Consider the following 12,139-nt stretch of genomic DNA (forward strand, 5'->3'; position numbering starts at 1 on the left):
ATTCAACAGTAGTTGGCCCATTTCACATGAAAGCAGCAACTGTTTTCTTACCTTGAACAAAACTTTGCTGCCTTTTTGCCTAATATGTGATGGTGACAAATCACATTGGTAATTTTCTAGTAAATTCAATATGAAAAAGAAAAATTAAGGTAATCAATTTTCAGTGTTCAGCTTCAAAAATGTAGAAAACTTCAGCAAGTTTCAAATTTTCAACCATAACATTATAAATAAGAGCTGTCCTTTCAAAGGAAACACAAAAATATGCCTTGTTTAAAGTCAGCATGCAATTTTCTCATTGTATTAGTCCACTGTTAATCTTTTCTAAAAGCAACAGTCACAGCTTGCTTTGAATACTTAGTAGGATATGGTGAACAAGATAAATTGTTTAAGAGTTGTTTGGACAAAAAGCTTATTCTATTCTCTCATAACTAATTTGCAACAAAATAAGCTACAGAATTAATATTTGGAGATAAATATCTCAGCACAATGGGGAAAACAATACTTTTAATCAGGTTTTCATTCTTCAGAAATAAAAAATGCAGCATGTTAGTTTAAGTGTTAGGTTCCACTCAATACTGTCTTAAATATTGCCTTTTCAGTTTAACACTCTCCTTTTTTTTTTTTTTAATCAATGTTGGTAAGGCAAGACCACAAAAGTGACAAATTTTGAGCACCCTGCTTTCAGCAAAAATTAAACAGAAGATTCCAAAAAAGTGCTGCAATAGAAATTAAAGTATAGAAAAGTAGGAAAGAATGAGAGACTTGGGATTATTTATTACAGCAATAAAAATCTGACTAGCTTCAAATGCATGAATACTTCAAAAAAGCATAAAATGCATAAAAGGCTGTTCCAAAGAAGAATAGACCAATTTGTTCTATGTGTTCATCTTGCATAGAAGAGGTAATGGTCTGAAATTGCAACACAGCAGTCTTGTATTAAACATCAGAGGAAAAGTGGGGACCATTGGAAGCTGAAGTGTGGTCATTACACTTCCCAGAGGTATCTTCAGGACCCAATAAACATTTACCATGAATAGTGAAGAATGGCTATGAGAAAAAGCCTGACAGGCTATATGATATACCAAGGTCTTTCCAAATTCAAGTGTTTTAGTTGCTGCAGGTCTTCTACACAGCAAAATGCAGTCAACTTGGACTTACCAGCAATAATAAAGACATGGTAATACAGACATCACAAAAGCTTGTAACTTTACAGCACATGCTATCTAGTCCCTTTTTCAGTTGCCAGTACATGTTGCTGTTGTGTCTTCTGTTTTTAACCATGATTACTATATAGGTTACGATTGCTACTCACTTTCTGAGAAGGCCAACCTTAACTATGCTATTCTTATAGCATATATTTTTTTTCATTCGTATTTCTTTTTTCAGTCTTTTATATATGTGTTTTGGCTTTAGTCTGAGAATAATGTTGAGGGCACACCGATGTTTTAGCTGTTGCTCGGTTGTACTTACCATAATCAAGGTCTTCTCAGTTTCTAACGCTCTGCTAGTGAGGCGGGGCACAAGAAGCTGGGAGGGAACACAGCCAGGACAGCTGACCCAAACTAGCCAAAGGGATATTCTATACCATAGAATGTCATGCTCTGCATATAAACTGTGGGGAGTTGGCTGGGAGGGGCCTATTGCTTCTTGGGGATATGTTGGGCATGGGTTGGTGAGCAATTGTCATAATTTGTCTGTTTTAGTCTTTATTCCTCTCTCTTTTTCCTTTCCATTATTATTCTTATCATTATAAATATTATTATTATAATATTTTACTGTATTTCAATATTTAAACTGTTCTTATCTCAACCCACAAGTTTCACCTTTTTCTGATTCTCTTCCTCATCACACTAGGAGGCAAGGGAGAGACAGCGGGTGCTTGCACGGTACTTAGTTGTTGACTGGCTTAAACCATGAAAAACTGCTAGCACTTGCACGCATAGAAAAATATTCCATACAGCTGTCTGAGATAATTCTCAAGAAATTACCTTCCAGAGACAAGAACTGTCATAATGTCAGTATTTGACCCATTCACCTTATCCAACTCCTCACGGTTCCTAGAGCATAAACACTCACAACCAACAGCAAAATTACAGGTAAAAAGAAAAATAAAATGTTTTGGTCCCCAGAGTCTCAGCTTGACTTTAATTTTTTTTCCCTCTTCTTGTTGTCATTAGGAACAGTCTTTCAGCTCACTCTGCCCTCTTCCATGACTTCTGAGTTCCCCCCTTAAGCAAGGGTGATGACACCTAACCATTGCCCAGTTTAAAGGCTCCTTAATATGGGGTAGGCATATATTTAAAATATTTTTTAGCTTAAATTGTGTTAAAACAGTCTCCTGGTAAAACACCCTCATCCCTCTGCTCTAGTATTAGCTTTCCAGCCTTTCTATTGAAGCTGTAGGGTGGCAGAGCATGGAATATACATTTCTTGATGTCAGGGGAGAACTAAGTGAAGAAAACTAATTTTTTTTTGCTTCTGGTCAGATCAACACAAACAAATTTTCTCTTCAAACTCCTGAATGAAAGCACATCAGGTACAAGATTAAGATTAAATTCAAACTGAAAAATGTAGTCATTATTTCTTCAGTCTAATCTATGTGTTTTCCAGTCCATAAAGTACAGAAGCAATACCAGAAGCCAAGACTGAACCCAAGGATCTAATTCTCCCAACTTGACTAACTGTTAAAGCCTGCCCTTTGTTCTTCAGGAATCACAAACTGTTTCTGAGCAGAAGCACAAACTCAGCACTCCAGAGGGGTGGAAGGGAAACAAGAAGAGGGGAGGAAAAGTGATCCCAGGTCAAACCAGACTGAATCTGGTCATAAGGTAATTCTTCTGTTAGTACAGACTAAGGACAGTAGGTCACTGCCTTCAGTTTCCTGGGTGAGAGCTGCAAACTAGAATATAGGAAAAATAAGAGGTAGGAAATGTACTATCATCTCCATCATTTCTTAAAAGTAAAAATGAAGTTAAATCCACTTACTCCAGTTGTAACATCTCTCTGAAAGACAAAGATCCTGGAAAGGCAAACCTAATTACGAAGGGCTAATTCTAGTGCCTAAGCCTAAAGGGGAGGCAGAATTTACAGTATCTTTTTGTAATTTCTTTTTTCCCTAAGGAAAGCCTTGAACAAAGACATTCACTTTCCTGAAACTATTATTTTCCAAATTCAGAAGAGTCACAAGGACTATTTGTCTTTTCCATGACAGTGTTTTTTTTATATCCCATAAATATTGCAGTATTTCCATGAATGAAAGTATTAAATAATATAAAATCAATCAAACGGCTTTGTCCACTTGTCAGAAAAGGAAATATAGGGAATGAAAGGAAATCACAATGGGAAAAAGAGAGTTCTGTTTGCACAGCAGCAAAATATTCAGTTCTTGCTTTTAGGTTTTGATCAAGTTTCTGAAAATGCCAAATGAATGAATAGATGATGCAGTCTGTGGAGAAGCTTCTAAGAAGTTCACATTTGTGGGGCTGAGGGCATGCAGAAGGAGGATAGAGAGACAGAACAAGGTAAAGCTGCTTATGTAGCTATCATTTAATTAATAAACTGCTTAGGTAAATGGGGATTATTTACTTCACTGGAGTAAACGAGACTGAATTTGATCAAAATCTGGTCCTAAGCATTGCAAAACTGCTTTTGAAAATTATTTTGGAAACATTACATAAAGTAAATTTTCCTCAAGAAAACCCTACTATTTCCTGCAGCAATGGCAGGACCTCTCACACACAACATGACAGCAGCTGCCAGGGCTTAAAATGCTACATCAGACAGACACCAGCTTTGCTCTGAGCAGAACAAGACGTAACAGGGCTACAATTAGCCAATGGCCTTTTCATACACTGGACATGAACCCATGAAGGCAACATCAGGAGTTTTCATGGAAGCTATCCAGTACAAACACAGCTTTCTGTTGCCATAGTAGGTACAAAGCTTCTATCGTCTTTGCTGCAGACAAAGGCTGAGAAAACAAATCATGCCCTATTATAATATTTATACTCTGAGGCAAACTGAAGAAATAACCTAATATGTTTATACACATACAGCTAGCCTGGCTTATCTTGAGTTTGCCAGGGTTTTTTTCTTTTCCATATATCAGTTTTGGGGTTTTTTCCACTGACTTTCACTCCCTGTGACAAGAGTTTATTAAACATACAGGAGCAAGTTCTCTTTTTTATTAATAGATAGTTTTAATTTCACAATAAACTGATGAGTTCTTGTAATTTAGCCAAAAGTTACAACAGGTTTCACATTCTAAGGAAAGTTCACATTCTAAGGAAAATAAATGTTTCTGGTTTATTCTGCTGTATCTAGATATTGAGTAATACTGACTAATGTAGCAATTTCCTTATAGAGAAGCAGAACAGTCATTATGCAGAATTTTACTGAGTCTGATACTACTGCCTCTAATAGGAATGATTTAACAGCTCTGCGAGTATGTCCAGGCTACCAAGGGTTAATGCATGTTTGGATATCACTGCTTTAGCTCATGGTTTTGCTATATTGTGATGGTTTTCTGTGCCAGAAAGCATGGCTCAGACCTACCCATAAGAAAGAAGCTAACCACAGGAAGGAACAGGGAAGTTTGCCATCCTTCCCTGACCCCAATATTTAAGTTTGGTGCAGAAAAGGTGATAATTTTACCATTACTTCAGATGTGATGACTAGCTTCTCCAAACCACTCATTTAATCGTCCTCCCACTCTCACTGCTCCCTGCTCTGCCTGTATGATGCAGAAACAAAAGAACAGAATATATGAGAGATTATATGCACAGTATCTTACTGGAACAAACCCATTATTCATTCCCTCTGGAGAGCTTAAGGACTCAGAGGAAGAAGACAGTAGCTTTCATCTGTGTTCAGGACTCATCTGAACCCTTTATTTGTGGTCTGGGAGGGAAGAGATGAAGTAGGTTTTACAAAGACCACCACCAGCATATATTATAAGCAAATACAACTTTTACTTCCCTGGAGCTGTGCTTTTGTGTAGTGTGCAGCTCTCTGCCCTATCACAGGATATTTTATAAAGACAACATTATTATCTATATCAGCACAAACTACAGAGCACTTTGTCTTCTGGTTAGGTGAACTTGTGCTTATTGCCCCAGAGCAATCCCATCCGTGAAGGCAGTAAAGAACAAAATGCATGAGACTAAAGCCAAGTTATTTCTTTATTTTTAGCCCATACACTAAAGAGCTGTTCTGATGATGTTGCAGCCATTTACAAGAGTGGGCCAAATTCATCAAATAGTTTTAGCTCAAAAACTTTTTCAGACAGATTCAAGAAGTGTCTCAATAGCCAAGTAATTAGGTCACTCATTCAGTGTTTACAGACTGAGTGTCTGTGCTTGAGGGCCTGGAAACCACATCTTACATCTCTGGGAAGAGTGGTTTAAATGAAGATAATTTGTATCTGAATGATCTCTGTTCTGTACTAGTGTCATCTTCACCTACACAACGATGCACCATTTCTGGCTTGGTGGGGAGCACAAGTAGGACACAGAACCTTAATCTTCAATACAGAGAGCATTTGTATAGTTGCACCCAATTGAAAAATGCAGAGAGAATAAATGAACTGGAAAACTTCAACCTGACTTCAGATGAAGAACTACGAAGGGTTGAGTGCTCTTCAGGGAGTGAAAGCCAATAAGCCCCCAAGTCATGGCCAAGAAGGATGCAGTCCCTGTCCCTCAGCCTGCTGGCCCTGTTTTGCACATGAAGTTGAGATATGTCTATCCATAAATTTATGATTTACATAGAAGAAGACCAAGTCTCACAGCAGAAGGATGCAGAAGAAAATTAGTCAAAATACCTACAGACTTTCTGCTTGATTGTTTTCTTTCACTATGGTTTCAAACAGTTGAGAACTATAGAAGTAACCAAGACCCAACACTTCCAAGAAAACCCATCTCAGTTTTTTTTCAGGAGTTCAAACAGTAAAAGAAAATATTGTAGAAGAATAATAAAAAAAAAAAAAAAGGAGAAGGTTTTGAGAAGCTTACATGCTTAAGAACATGAAAACTTGCACAAAACTTGTAAGATCCATTATCAAAGTAATAGATAATAACACAGTCAAAAACCTCTGAGAAGTCAGTATCATGCACAGTAAATGGACTGTATTCTGTACTGACTTGCAACTCAAATGCCAATTTATTAAAGTAGGACATAAATTCCATTTCCCTGAGAACATAAATGTTATTTCAATGCATTCAAATGCATTTTAAATTGTTAAGTTCTATAAAAATGTATAACACATCACATATCTTTTGGCAGCATCTTAATTTTTTCAAAGATATTTTAAATTTTTTTCAAAAAGTCTTTGAGACTTTTTTATCTTGTGAAGGATTGAAGGACAGCATAGAGACACTGATGAGGCTAAGAAATCTTGGTGGGTCAGCTGAGCTGGAGAGGAAAAGCCTTATCTATACCAGAATTTTTTTTCACATTTCAAACCTTTCTTCTATCACAAACTGGAATAAAATTGTGAAATACACCAGGAGTTTATGACTGAACCCTTAACCTCAAAAAAAATATGCTTTGGTTTCAGTGATTTCCTTTCACTGAAATGTTAATTTATTTAATGTATGTTTGGCTATCTTAGACTTTATAATAAAAAGTTCTTTCTGATAGCAAAAATCTTCGAGTTTGAAAATCTCAAAGGAGAATATTTGTCAGCTTTGCATTTTTCTCAAATCTGTTTTCAAAACATGGCATTTCGTCAGGTGCCTTTGCCACTAATTTTCTCCTGGGATAAGGCTTTGGAAAAATACTAAGAGGCGTTTCAACTCATGGAATTTATGTTATTTTACACCTGCGTGAGATTCATCCTTTTTGATCCAGCACAACTTACCTGTTAAGGCAAAGAATTTCTTCTGGTGTTTTATCACTTCTCACCATGTATGTGCACAAGTGCACTGAAAAAAAAATTCCAACAAATTTCATCATATCAGAAGTGTGAACAAGGCACAACAAAAAAGCTCTCTGGGGCCACGTTATGAATTCGGTAAAGCACCAAAATGAAAAATGCAATATATACGTATATATTTAAAAAAAATTACAGAGAATTTTAGCTTCATTATACTTTGAGAGAGCTGGGTCAGCACAGCACTTTTATGATTAACAGCATAAGACTCTCAACTGAAACAATAATGTGACTCCAAAGGATTTTCCAGTCTGGAGGAAACATTGCTATTTTATGATAATTCTTATAAACACAGGGAGCTGGTGAATATATTTTCCTGAAAGAAGCATATTCATGGACCTTGTCACCAAGCCTGTTTCTGTACAGTACAAATCAGTAAATCTTGAGAAGAATAAAGCATATGGATATAATACATAACTTCTTAGGTATATGAATTTCTATCCCATAAACCCTGTTTTGAGATTTCAGGACTTACACCCCCTCCAAAATAAAGTTTATGTGATATGGCCATAACAGTTGAAGCATGCACACCTGGACTGTAGCTGCAGTTGACACTTGTTATTGGTTTCGAGGAAATGTTGATGTTGATGTTCTTTCATCTCAGTTGTGAATTAATACCTGTTATTACATGGAAGACTAGATAAGGTTCAGTTACAAAAAATGAAAAGCTGTTACTAGCATTTTGGGTTGAGTAACTCAGAACTGTCCATGGTTGGAGACCACTGTTCCCACCACAGGGGAAAGGAGGGGGATATTCCTCCTCCCTTCACTCTGATGTCTGGAGTGGAAGCTTTCAGTATGCCCATCAGAGGAGCTCAGGGAGCTCAAACTGTCCACCTGAGCATAGGCAGGAGTACTGGGTTGACACTATTCCTTGCATCACCTCTGTTTCTAAATGCTTCAATCAAAAGCTAGACTTTAAAGTTTGCAAAGCACTTTGAAGATGAATATTGCCAAAGACAACCCTATAATTCTTTGAATGCTCCAGTGGGACGTTTTAATGTACACTCTCCAGCTAATATTAATTAGCAGAGGTTGATTCTTTTTCAAAATGGAAGCAAACCTTCATTTTGAATTTGCTCAAGCAAAGGGTAAACAGTCTCACCCAGACCTCTCACTGTGTCAGTGATCTTCCTTAGTACGTCTCCGAAATACACAAGTCCCAAGATAAAAGCTCAAGTTTGGCAGCACCTGACCCTCACCATCCTTGGTGGAAGGGCCACAGCCCTCCAGTTCTCCAAAGCCCAAGGCAAGTGGATGTCTCAGAGGGGATACACAAAGCACTCTGCTGTAGAGGGAGCTGACTACATAATCAACAGAGAAATCCTTCTGAAAAAGAAGAAATAGCAGAGCTTAGGCATCTCTTTGGGAATTCATACCCAAATCCTGTTTTGAAGGTAGGCACTTCTCTCCTATGTGTGATAATGTGACTGGTATAACTAATCCAGCTTCCTACAACCTACTCAAAAAGTGGCCTAAACTTGAGGTGGATCTGTCTGGGAGGTGCTATGATCAGGAAACTGGTTTCCCCAGGATGAGGGTTGTCCCTTACACCATCAGCAGGCTGACTCCTCCAGTGGTCCCAGAGGCAGGAAATTTGACTGTTTGCACTGTGCGCAGCAGCAAAAAGGAGCTCAGTACTCACCCAGAACTCACCCGAAATCTAGGACTACTGGTTTAATTTTGTTCCAGGGGAAGGTACAAGCCTGCCTCTTTGCAGAAGAATTCCCAGTTGTACAGGTTATTCTAGAAGTAGAAGAAATGCACTCTCCGCTCTGTGCTTAGAGGTCTTTTTTCCTTGTCTGGTTTTCTCAAAGACTTTAGACACTTGCAGCTCTGTAACCTAATAGCCACTAGCCCAAGCCCATTAAGAGAAGTAGTTATGGGGGAAGAGTTCTTAGACATCTGTCTCACTGATACCCTAACAGTACAATTCTTAGACTTTCCTGGTCATACATTTCCTTCAAACAAACAAGATTTTACCTCTTAGGTCATCTACAATTTGGTGATGCAGCATCTGTATCCTGTGAAAATGGCTTTGACCAGACCTGACAGTCAAAGCTGGGTCTCCTTCTTGCAGACATGCTCAGAGTATATCTTTAGGAGTCAGACAATCCTCCCACTACTGAAAGACTGCTATGACTGCTCTTGTGTTTTGTGTGGAGCTTGATCTGCTAGAAAATCCTGAGTAGGTTTTAAGCTATCAGCAAAGGGAACAGGATAAAAGGCAAAATGATGATTTCTTTCTGAATCCCAATTAAGTTTGCTCGAAAGATAGAAAGGAAATAGCTCACTATTGCTTAACTGTAGCACTGTTAAGCATGCATGGTAGAAGGGTCTGGGGAACAGAAGTGTCCAGAAGCTAAGCAACCCCACAGTGCAAATACTTCTTGTATTATGGGCATACATGGAGTTCTGAAGGGTGGCAATTAAACACCTTTTCCAAACCATGTCTGTGTTCCTGCTGTTTTTCACTGCAATCTGCTCTTCAAAGTGATAACTTATTCTTCCTGCGACTGCTATTTTTTCCATGAATTTTGGGTTTTTCATGCAATTCAGAAATGGGAGAAGTAGGGCTGCAACCTCCTGTTAGTACTGCTTAATGGTGCTCAAAATAACATGCTGTGGGAGATAGTAGACAGTCTCCCCATCCTCACCATAGATAACTCTTGCCCTGCCTACAAGCAGTTTCATTTTTCAAATCTGTTACACTTACTAGGCTTTAGAAACATTCTTGATACAGAAGGATATTAAATCGTGCTAAGGAGTAAGAGAGCATTTTCTCACAGAGAGCCAAGAATGACAAAGTCACTGAGAGGATATTTTCGACATATAAGGGTATGTTTTAGACATCCTTTCATAGTTGTAAGTATTATCATAAGCAGCTCAAAGGTTTGCTTAGATGTTCATGCTTCTGAGCTTTTAATAACAGCACTGTAAGAAGAGATTTCTCAGTCTCTGGCTTCTGGGTTCATAACTTAGATCAGAAGCTAGCAGAAAACTTTCTGAATCATTGAGTGCAATACCCTTTAACAATGCCAGCATTGTCTGTAATACTTTATACCATTAATCAATTAATAATTAAGATTCAGAGTGATTTCCCTTATTGATCCTCAGCTATATAAAGACATTCATGTCTGTTCCTCTGAGAGGTTTATGAAGCAAGTTTCAAAAGACCTAAAAGGTTGTAATAACTTACATACTATTTAATTCAGAAGAGAAAACATTGATAACCAGTTAAGCTTCTTATATCTTCCCCATCTAATTTGCAAGAGACAAGTGTGAGCTTCATTTCTGGTTAACTCTAATCTCTCTAATCATAAATACTCTGAAACTCCTGTTATTTTATTTAGTTTGGGGAAGTAAAGAAGCAAATGGAAGTGAGTTCAGGACACGGTAATTACAACTGTTGGCACAAATTTGAGAAAAAAATCAGTCATTTAAACTGCATGTAACCAAGTTTCTTAGATTTTAATTCTGAAATAAGAAAATGCAGTGTTATTTCCTCTGAAACATAAAAAAAAAACAAGCAAACAGAAAACAACCATACAAATTACTTAAATTTACAATGTAACTGCAAAAAAAACACTGTAGGGAAGTTATTCTTAAGAAGGTCATGTAACTTTAAACAATGCATGGTATTAATAACCACTGTGCTCAACTAGATCTTGTGCTCCTGTGTTTCAGAGCGTTTTTCATTCATTTCCTCAGTGATGACTCAGTCTGAGGAACAACTTCATTATCTTAAGCGCAGTGTCAACAGGAGAACAGGGATGGGTGCAATTATACTAAAGAAATACAGATGTGTTCCACTCAATCTAGGAAAAGACCTCCTGCTTAAATCAAGTTACTGGGTTCCCTGTGCCATGCCTTTCTGTTAAAATAGAACAGGAACTGAGGGTTCCCACTATTTATTTAACAGCAGAATAATCCAGACAGGAAAACCCCAGTCTGTGGGGATACACAGGTCATCACAGAATGAATCATAGAACGGTTGGGCTGGAAAAGATCTTAAAACCACCTAGTTCCAAACCCCCTGTCACAGGCAGGGATGCCTCACACTAGACCATATCACCCTATGCTCTGTCCAGCCTGGCTTTGAACACTACCAGGGATGGAGCATTTACCACTTTGGGCAACCTGTTCCAGTGCCTCAACCGCGCCACAGGTCCACACAATCCTATGTAGGACCACATTATCTGAAAAATCTCAATTGGCAATAGGAAGTTGCTTGTACCAACCTGTTTGTTTGGGACTTTTAACAGTTCTCCAGGACTTCAAAAGCAACACATAGAACTAGTAATTTTCTTGCATTTCCTCCCTTCCTTCCTTCTTTCCTTCCTTGCTTCCAAGATCCACAAGGGGCCACAGCTCAGACACCTGTGAGTGATGCAGCAGTAACTTCCTAAGGAGCTGCAAGGGGCTGATCACATTTATAAGGTCTCAAGTCTGAAAATAGACACAAGGGGAGACTCAGCAGTGGCTGCCCATGGATGAGGGTGTGAGAATTTGCCAGCGCTGGGCACTCCTCAGGTGTAGGTGGATTTATTTCTTCCCTGAAACAATAACACTCTGACAGTCATTTGCTCCTGTAATTCAGTGATGTCATGACATCTGCAGGATTTTAGGTGCTTCCCTGCAAGAAGCTGCCTTGTTAGAGCTGCTTACAACAGATCATGGAGAAAACTTCTAGCACAGGGAAATCCTTTGATGGCATGGGAATTTTAAAGCACAGATATTTCCCTTTTTCTGCCAAAGTTACTACTTGTAACAAGCAAGTAGGAAGAGTGGAAGGAGGAAGAGTATCATTACAGAGAAATGCACAGATAAGCACTGTCAGTGGGATGTTTTTGCACAGAACCCCAATAGCTATTAAATATTTTCAGTAAATTTCCTCTTTGGATGATGACTCATTTTCAGAAAGGTTCAGCTGCGAAAAGAGTGATTTGAAAGCACATAGGAAACAAAAAATTACATACAGCAAAAAGCTCAAGTCTTTAGAAACTTAGGCCAGGCACAAACCCTCTATTATTTTGTACATTTTGGCACATTTTTTATTGAATTGACCAAGTATATCCAACAGATTTTTTTTAGAATACAGCAAGGAAAAAAAAAAATTAAAAAAGCATAGAATTAGAAATGGAATAAAGTGATAAATACATAACTTTACATATAGATATTTTATGGAAAGATTGTTGGTAGCCACCA

At 38.0% G+C, this 12,139-nt stretch overlaps 1 long non-coding RNA gene across 1 annotated transcript; it reads right to left on the minus strand.

Annotated features, from left to right (window-relative positions):
- Positions 1-4,309: 4,309 nt before the first annotated feature.
- LOC134158779 (uncharacterized) lies at positions 4,310-8,240 on the minus strand. The gene is made up of 3 exons (XR_009962903.1): positions 8,037-8,240; positions 6,860-6,923; positions 4,310-4,732 (listed from the first exon to the last, which is right to left on the minus strand). It is a non-coding gene; the product is annotated as an uncharacterized LOC134158779 (long non-coding RNA).
- Positions 8,241-12,139: the final 3,899 nt, after the last annotated feature.

This window comes from Pezoporus occidentalis, unplaced genomic scaffold (genome assembly GCF_034315485.1).
Source record: "Pezoporus occidentalis ecotype Australia unplaced genomic scaffold, CSIRO_AGI_Poc_V1 ctg134, whole genome shotgun sequence".
In the NCBI taxonomy this organism is placed as follows: domain Eukaryota; kingdom Metazoa; phylum Chordata; class Aves; order Psittaciformes; family Psittacidae; genus Pezoporus; species Pezoporus occidentalis.